Source organism: Drosophila biarmipes, unplaced genomic scaffold (genome assembly GCF_025231255.1).
Source record: "Drosophila biarmipes strain raj3 unplaced genomic scaffold, RU_DBia_V1.1 ptg000008l, whole genome shotgun sequence".
Lineage (NCBI taxonomy): Eukaryota > Metazoa > Arthropoda > Insecta > Diptera > Drosophilidae > Drosophila > Drosophila biarmipes.
Genome location: NW_026114529.1, coordinates 1273821 through 1282937, shown reverse-complemented (window position 1 = coordinate 1282937; position 9117 = coordinate 1273821). Strand labels below are relative to the sequence as shown.

The window sequence follows — 9117 nt, the reverse complement described above, 5'->3', positions numbered from 1 at the left end:
ATTCAAAAGCTTTTTGACATTCAGGTGACCAGTTAAATATAAATTATAAATAAAATGTCTTGAGCCTTTCTTTACTAATTGCAGAAAGCGACTAGTCGTTTCGATTCATCTGAATCACAAGGAACGGGGTATTTTGTTATTGTATCATATTTGTTATCATCAGGTAAAATTCCTTTGTTTGTGCATTTATGGCCTAAGAATGTGACTTCGTGCATTAAAAATGAACATTTTTCTGGATGCAGCTAGGATTGTTTTTCGGACATAGGTTTAATACGTTACTTATGTTTTAACTCATATGATTTTCGGAACAACCTATTACTATTAGATCGTTTATGTAAAGGAAAGTTGTGGTGGTTTTAGTTCTGAAAAGGCTAGTGTCATCATTCTTTGAAATTAATTAGGTGCGATTTTACACCATAAGGTAATCGTTTAAAGTATGAGCCAGTGCTCCTTTAGAATGATTCTTTTTATACCCGATACTCGAAGATTAAAGGGTATACTAGATTCACCGGAAAGTAAATAACTGGTAGAAGGAAGCGTTTTCGACCCCATAAAGTATATATATTCTTGATCAGGATCACTAGCCGATCGATCCAGCCATGTCCGTCTGTCTGTCCATCCGTATGAACGCTGAGATCTCGGAAGCTATAAGAGCTAGAATATTCATACTTGGCATGCAGATTCCTGGGCTTCCTAAGCAGCACAAGTTTGTTTTAGCGTGGTGCCTACTCTACTCTAACGCCCACAATCCGCGAAAATCTGTAGCGCCTACTCTTTTTATGATAGAACCAAAATTTTAACTGAAATGTATTTGTTTCGTCCATACCTATTGACTCACCAAAAAAGGTGCCACTCCCACTCTTACCACACAAATGGCCTTACCACACAAAACGCTTAAATCTGTCTGCCATTGCCTCTATAATAACTACCGCGACTATTTGTATACATTACACTGTGGTTATTTGTTTGTTAATTACTACAGTGTATGTATTTTGATATAGCGTCATTCATATTAGAAAATGAGCTAGCTTCCAAAGTTGTTTTAGTTTTCCGCGTTTGCAATTCTTTTTGCATTTTTTCTTTTATTACTTCTGAGGTTTCGCCCACTATGGTACTTCGTTGTTTATTTATGATCATCAATTCTGCGTTCATTCAAAGACGGTTGAACCAATAATTTTTTTTTTAATTACCTCAATGGCTACTTCTTTGTAGTTTAATTATCATAGCATCAATAGTGCTTTCATTTTGTACCTTATAAAGGGTTAAATTAATTATTTTTGATTTAATTACCTCTATGTCTATTTCTTCATATGGGCCTTTTGTCATATCGACCAATTTTATTGCCGTGATTAATCGTTGGAGATGAATTTTCTTCTGATCAAATTCTGGAACTGCATTCGAAATATCTTTAATGTACGCCCTTTGGGCGGCTACATCGTCTGGCATTATGTTGTCTTTTGTGTCTATTACACTTGTATCTAAATCAAATTCTTCTTCTCCTACTTCCAGTAATTTTTATACCGCAGGAATCTAATTCCGTTGAATCTATTTCTAGTTGTTTTGTTAACTTTTGATTCCCCTAATATATATTTTTAAAGGGGTATTTAATATTGTCGGTATCGATATATTTCATTTATACCTCAATTTTGATATTTTTTACAAGTTCGTTTTTTTTATTATTTCCCTATTTTCATGCAACCAATTTCCTGCTTCATTGAAAGGGGCGGTTGCCGATTTTTAGTTATTCAGCATCTCTTATTCCATTTGTAGTTCTCATATTGTTTCCTGGTTTTCTTACGCTTGTTGCAGCACTGTTGTAGTCCGGGTATCTCTTTTAGTTAGATTCCATCCTTGTGTCCTTGTGAAACCATGTCACGGTTGCCAATTAATAATTTTTTACTTTGTCACTCCATGTAATAATTCTTTACTTTGTCTCTCGCTCACTTTATTTACACCAACAGATCTTAAGTTATTCAGTTGACAATTCAGAATGTTTCGCTTAAGCTTAAGTCTGGTTAATGGGCATTCGTCAGCAGCGGGGAAAAATGTCGACAATGCAATTGTGCATTTATTAACCACACTGGCAACAAATTAAATCAATGCACAGTCCCTTTAGACGGCAATGCTGGATGGCCAGTTAAGATGCCAATATTCTTATAGACTACTTCTTGCCCAAGTAAGTCGGCCTGTGAGTGGAAAATGCCAACACAGCGACAGTTGTCTGCTGGGTGATCATATTACCAATGCACTTGGTACAGTTTGTACATTAAATGTGCGCATACTACAGAAGTCCGCTTGGGTTAGTGCTAATTCCTTATTAATCTGCATGGAACAGAAAAGTTTAGATGGCAAAGTCTTGGATCAAAGAAAACACCAATTTCGTTCTTTTGAAAAGTGCGTTTTGTGTTTTGTAGTTTGAATAGCTTTAGATCCATCTAAAAAGATCAACAGAGAACCCTAATAAATCAGAAAAACGTCATCAGCAGAGTCAAGTCGGTTAAATTGCGTCTGTTTGAAGATGTTTTTTTAATACCTTTATCAAAACTTTTGAAAGTTTCAAAGCCCATGTTGGAGTTGGAGAGCTAAACCATTTTCAATGGTTGTTGGGGTCGCGGACAATTTTGAGATACCTCTGTGTTTAGTGCCACTTACAAACTATTCTGGACAAACAATCTGGAAATTGTGAAGACAGATAATGTGAACAATTAAAGAAGTGGCTTGCATAAGGGACTGGCTGCCATCACCAAGGTTGGCCAGGTCTACCCCTCGGTCAAGCTAGCAGTTTGCGAGGCTGGGCCAAACCCCCGAAAGAAGACGAGATACCTTTACAGGGTACGTGCCACAAGATTTAGAGCTCACCGAGAACCTAAAGTAGCTGTGCACGCAAGGCACTATCCGATCGGGGCGCGTATAACGATCGGAGGCAAAATAGACGTAGTCGTCATCCAAGAGGCATGAATTGTTGGTAACAACATCTGTGGCTTATCAACACCACTATACAAGCTACTTTATACCAAGCGTAAGAGTAAAACAAGGACTAGCATTCTTACCAAGACACGCGGTAACGCTTATTATTCCGCAGTTCAGCGAAGGCGTTCTTACCACGGTCAGATTGGAGTTCATAAGTAGTGCCTTTCCACAGAGATCCATCTACCACCGGTTGAACGTATGGTCAGTTACAAAAATTTTCCAGTAGTTTCTCATCTTAATTTGACGGACTTTGTTATGCGATAGATTGGAATCTTCTTCCTGACAATTGAAAGTAAAACATTTACAACGAAAAGCTTAGCAAGAGGAATGAACAAAAAATGCTGCTTATATTTGTAATAACTCATTGTTTTTAACTTCACTTGCGAACCAAACTTATCGATCTTTGGAAGGAGAGTACGAGCAGGTGAGCTCAGAAGATTGTTGGCTCTTACACAAATGCTCGAAAGCGAATAGTACTATTGAGTACCAGCCTTTGTAGTTCTGGCGGTCGACTGCCTCTGCTGCTGACGGTTTCATTTCAATGTGACAACCATCAACACAATATACATTTTAAAACCATGAACTGATGCAATGAATGAATGTTATAAAAATCGCACGTAGACACTTTGGAAATCCAATTGCTTTGAGTCCCATAACACTCTCGTCAACCTGTTCTGGAGTTAGATAATCTGGTAAAAAAATATCGCTCAAAAATTAGTGCCCCTAACACCTAATTGGTCTATCAAAAACTGTTCACGCTAAAAGGGCAATTAATTTCTGGAGGCAGTATTTAATTTAATAATATTTTTAATAAAGTTTGAGAACACTTCCCAGAATGCAGACACTGCTTGTTAATTGCTCTTTTGCAAAAAATGCTTTTGTACACGTCCAATTCGTCATTCCACTCCACTGAATTGGCTGCTAATAAATGCTGTCTTAATATTCTGCTGTTGTACGACAGCCAAAATAGTTGGTAAATTTTTTATTTTTGGTTTGTCGAAATGCACTTCAACAATGCTTGTGTTTTCATTTGTGAGAGCTGTAATCGGATGGTAGATAGTGGATGTGCCCTGTTTCAAAAAGAAGGACTCTATGGAAATGGGGTATCAGGAAGTCATCCTGGGAGGGAACACTAACTCACAAACATCTCCTTCAATTAAACATATTTATTTGCAGCTAATGTAATGACCGAAATTGTATCACGAGAATTAGGAGGGAAGTCATTGCAGTAATATAAGATCCCCTGCTTAACCAGCAGGAAGTGTGAAAGGTGGGGTTCAAACACTCATTCTCAAACCACCGGTACATACAATTTGCAATAACTCTAGATTGTTCTTCCGCCAAAAACATTAAAAAAAGGCAAACCAACTTTGGCTACTTCAAAAAACCTCTTCATAGAAACTTAGATGCTCCACCGACGAATGTTTTCAACGGTTAGAAGCAATAAATAAAGGTTGCCCAAGTAGAAAAGTCAAAAGAAAGCACACACCGCCCTGTGTAGGTAGCAAAACTACCCTGAAGAATCTTAAAAGAGATTGCAGAACTTACTTCCATAGAGCTGAATACAAAACAAAAAATGAAGTTAACTTCGGCAAGCCGAAGTTTGTATACGCTTGCAGTTATAAAAAAATTCAATAATTTTATTAAATTGGATTCGAAATTCTTAAAAATATAATAATTTATATTCCCAATATTATAAGATAATGTGTTAAAGAGCCCCAAAGCTTTAATTTGTTGTACATTATTTCCCACTAATTAACCGATCGTTCCTATGACAACTATATGATATAGTCGTCCGATTTCAATAAAATGTAATTCGAAATTCAAAACTAATTAAAATATGTAATTTTCAAGCTTATAAGGTTATATGTTAAAATACACCAAAGATATCATTTTTTTCATGTTTTCCGACTTATCTTTCGATTGTTCCTATGATAAAATTTAATTCGAAATTTAAAACCAAATAAAAAATGTTATTACCGAGCGTAGGAGGTTATAAGTTAAAAACACCGAAGATATAATTTTTTAATATTATTTAACCACTAATTTTCCGATTGTTCCTTTGGGAGCTATATGATATAGTCGTCCGATTTCGATAAAATTTAGTTCGAAATTCAAAGTTAATTTAAAAATGTTATATCCAAGCATAGAAAGATATATGTTTAAAACACGAAAGATATAATTTTTTTTTAAATTTTTTCCCCGATATGGGAGCTATAAGATATAGTTGTCCGATCCGGCTGGTTCCGACTTATATACTACCTGCAATAGAAAGAAGACTTTTGGGAAAGTTTCAGCTCGATAGCTTTAAAACTGAGAGACTAGTTTGCGTAGAAACGGACGGACAGACGGACGGACAGACGGACGGACAGACGGACGGACAGACGGACATGGCTACTTCGACTCGTCTTGTGACGCTGATATATGAACTTTATGGGGTCGGAAACGTCTCTTTCATTGCGTTGCGAACTTCTGACTGAAATCATTATACCCTCTGCAAGGGTATAACAGCGAAGCTTCCTGGAACATATTCGCGATTCTGCGAACCTATTATTTTTCAGCTAGGGCAATGACCCAAATTTCATCCCTAGAAATAGGATGGAAGTCTTCGACTGTGCAATAATGTCTGATCCCCGGCTTAACCAGCTGGAAACGTGGAAGGTTGTCGTCGAACACTAATTCTCATACCACCGTTACATAAAATTTACAATACCGCTAGACTGTCCTCCGGCAGAGAACATAAGAAATGTAAGCCAAAACAATTGGGGATGATACAAAAACTTCTCAACAGAAACTCAATAGATACTCTGTAGTGAAGCAGTAAAAAAGGCTTTTCTAAGCAGAACAGAAAAAACAAAGCACGAGCCGCTTGGCGGATTACAACCCTGCGAATCTTAAAAGCGATAGCGGAACCTATTTTAATAGAGCTAAATACAACAGCAGCGAAGCTTCTGGGAGCACAAAGCTAAGCCTATACAAAACCGAAAAAGGATTATCGCTAAGCTAAGGCACCCAGACTCAGGAAAATCTTAGTAAAATCTTTAGCAACCATTGATGATAATCTCAAAAATAAAAAAGGTAAGTGTACCTCAGTACATTCCTTCCACATATGTGGAAATTGTGAAAAAGATAATGTAAACAATTTGAGAGGTGGCTTGCATAAGGGAAAAGCCTACCGAGGTTGGCCAAGTTTACCCCGGGACCAAGCTGTCAGTTTGCGAGGCTGCAAACCTCGTCTAGACCGACAGCGAGGGTGGGCTGCTGTCTGAACACTCTGAACCAGGGGCTATTCTAATCCTCTTAACAACGTTCAACCCAATAGTTGAAAAATGGTTAAGCGGAAAAAAAAAGAGCTCGTTACCATGAACGTGGTTATCCTTCTAACCAGGCATGCTACGAAACCCTCGCAAAACAGTGAGTGTCAACAGATTCAGAGCTCACCGAAAGCCTAAAGTAACTTTACACACAAGGTATGATTCGATCGGGGCGCAATGTTTTTCAGGACATAGTGAAGGAAGCAGAGGGTACCCAGCCCAGCTCAGACATAAAGATGGTGCAGTTTCTGCTGATCTTAATCTGAATCAGAGCAAGCCAGCAAATTATGGCCTCCTTTTCCAACTGGTAACAGACCAAGTAGACAGGCTATTTTTCACCAAGGGTAAGCGTAGAACAAGAACCTGCTCTATTACCAAGACACACGTTAACGCTTAACCTTTTCCGCAGTTTAGCGATGGCGTCCTTACCACGGACAGACTGGGGCTAAACTCACACACACGTCTCACCATTGCATCATTCTATCTGGCTCACGACCTTGACGGGCCAATACCAAACACCACAATACAACAACTCATAAACGCACACTCATATAATAGTGCCTTCCCACGGAAATCCATCCACCATCTACCATCCGTTGAACGCATGGTCCGTAAGCTTTTGCCTTTCCAAAAGTTTCCCAGTTAGTTCCCCAAACGAAAAACGAAACAAAAGGAAAGAACATAAAATGCTCTTTATACATGTAATAATTCATTGTTTTTAACGTTACAGTCGATAGTATGCCAACCGCCGGTGGCAAGCTGAGATGGGGCTCGTCCTCATTGTTAGCCCGAGGAAATATCCATGTATACTCGTACATGTAGATGGCCCACTCCTTAATGGAAGCGTGCTTTGATGTGTCCTACAGAAAAAAAAATAAAAGTGGTAAGGCTCCTTCCGTGTGGCAGCACAAAGAGTTTTTCCACTCTTTCCCAGGCGCATACCGCATCCACAAGATGGAGCAGAACTTTCGATGTATGACCCAGATCCATATTTGTGGCGTAAAATTATCTTCTAAATTGTACATTTACTGCAGGGAATTACTAGGAAAATCTTTGCGGATCTCTTAGATATGCACCCCGATACCGACCTATCTGTCTGCGTTGACGTGGAGCCATTTTTAATGGATCTGACGGTGAATCATTGAAAAAGAAAAAAGCAAATTGTCGTTCTTGATGACCATCGACGCGAAGATTTTCCGTGGGAAATTGTCACTTGTTGCGCTTGTGGAGCTCCTTAAGATACTCTTCCTTCCATTGAGCGTGGAATTGCTGGTGTAGAGACCGGTTCACTATGGACTTGGATTCTCCCTTCACTTCGGGTTCCACTATGGATAGAATACCATGGTGTCAACGCTAAGAGATCAGTTGGATCCTCGGACATGGAATTCAGACAAGCTTGGATTTTCGCTAGGATGGTGGAGAGCTCTTCAAACGTGTACATTCGTGTAGCAGTGGACTTATAAAACAAGGTCTTGAAGCTCTTGACACAAACTTCCCAGGGACCTTCCATATGGGGTGTCCCAGGAGGAATGAATTGCCAGTTGAGCTGCTGATGACTATACGCATCAGTAACAGACTCTTTTACGGTTTGTAAAAAATCTCGGGAGAGCAGGATGGCAGCGCCGACAAAGGTTTTCCCATTATCGGACTGAATTGACGAGACAAGCCCTTCCAGTGCAATTCTTAAAGTCAAGAAGGCCGGCGTAGTCCATCCCTGTGTACGTGAACGGCCAGGAAAAAGAAACTCGCTCTTTTGGAAAATTCCCCATCATCTGGACTTGTAATCTCTTCTTGTGGATAACGCAGACATTGCAAGAGTTAATAACTGCCTTCACCAAGACAATGTTTATCTTTACTGGCGGATAATAGGATGTCTTTCATCATATCGCAAATCTTTGGAAGCAGTTATGCTTAGACCTTTCTGGTCTAGAAAGGGGTTCAAGGAGAGAATTGAACATGACGCGGGCACCGAACGCTTTTGACTCAATCAGCAATATTCATTCGTAAAATATCTGCGCTGAGTGCCAAGGACCATAAGCCGTTCAGCGGCGACAAGTTCTTCGGCCTCCAGACGGACTTCTGGAAACGGCAAATGTTTCCTACATCGCTGGACAAAACGACTAGCCAAGTCAGCTGGATTGTATTCAGACTACACATGCGACCAATTGGCTGCCTCTGTAGACTGGGTAATCTTTGTCAACCCGATTGTCAACGAAAGTTGTCCACATGCTGGCTTGGCTAACTATGCAAGCACAATCGTGGAATCGGTTCAACAATGGAGTTAAGAAGATACACTACCGTCGTATGCCCCATTTCTACGCGCACATAGATCGCAGCACCGTACGCCTTTTGAGAAGCGTCACAGAATACATGATATTCTACCCGAAATTATTGGCGAAAGCAAACCCATCTGAGAATTCGGACTTGATCTAGAGCGAGTAATTTAGAGAAAATCTCGCCACTTTTGGCACAGCTAAGTGTAAGTTCATCGTCCCACCCTAGCTCCTGAAGGCAAATCTATTGCATGAAGATGGCAAACACAATAAATGGAGCTAGCCAGCCTTCTGAATCACACAACTTGGAAATTTGGGAAAGGACGAGATTTCCTTTATCAAAACTGGTGGGACGAAGAAAAATTTATGAGACATCGTTTTCCAATGTACGCTGAGAGTTTTGGCTGTACTTTCAGTGTCGATCTCGAGGAAGTCTGTTTAGAAATGCTCGCTTATAATATGATCTAAGATTTCTTGTGGTTGGAACCCCGCGGAATCTAGGGCACTTTATAGCGAACAATGAGCTAAGCGAAGTTATAGCGAGTCCTCTGCGGACTCAG

General features: G+C 39.6%; 1 long non-coding RNA gene across 2 annotated transcripts; it reads left to right on the top strand.

The window, feature by feature from the left end:
• Positions 1 to 2642: 2642 nt before the first annotated feature.
• Positions 2643 to 3330, top strand: LOC108032323 (uncharacterized). Of its 2 annotated transcripts, XR_001768603.2 has the most exons (3): positions 2643 to 3019; positions 3083 to 3171; positions 3235 to 3330. It is a non-coding gene; the product is annotated as an uncharacterized LOC108032323 (long non-coding RNA). The 2 variants fall into 2 exon arrangements; XR_001768602.2 differs by having other exon boundaries at positions 3083 to 3330.
• The last annotated feature ends 5787 nt before the right edge of the window (positions 3331 to 9117 follow it).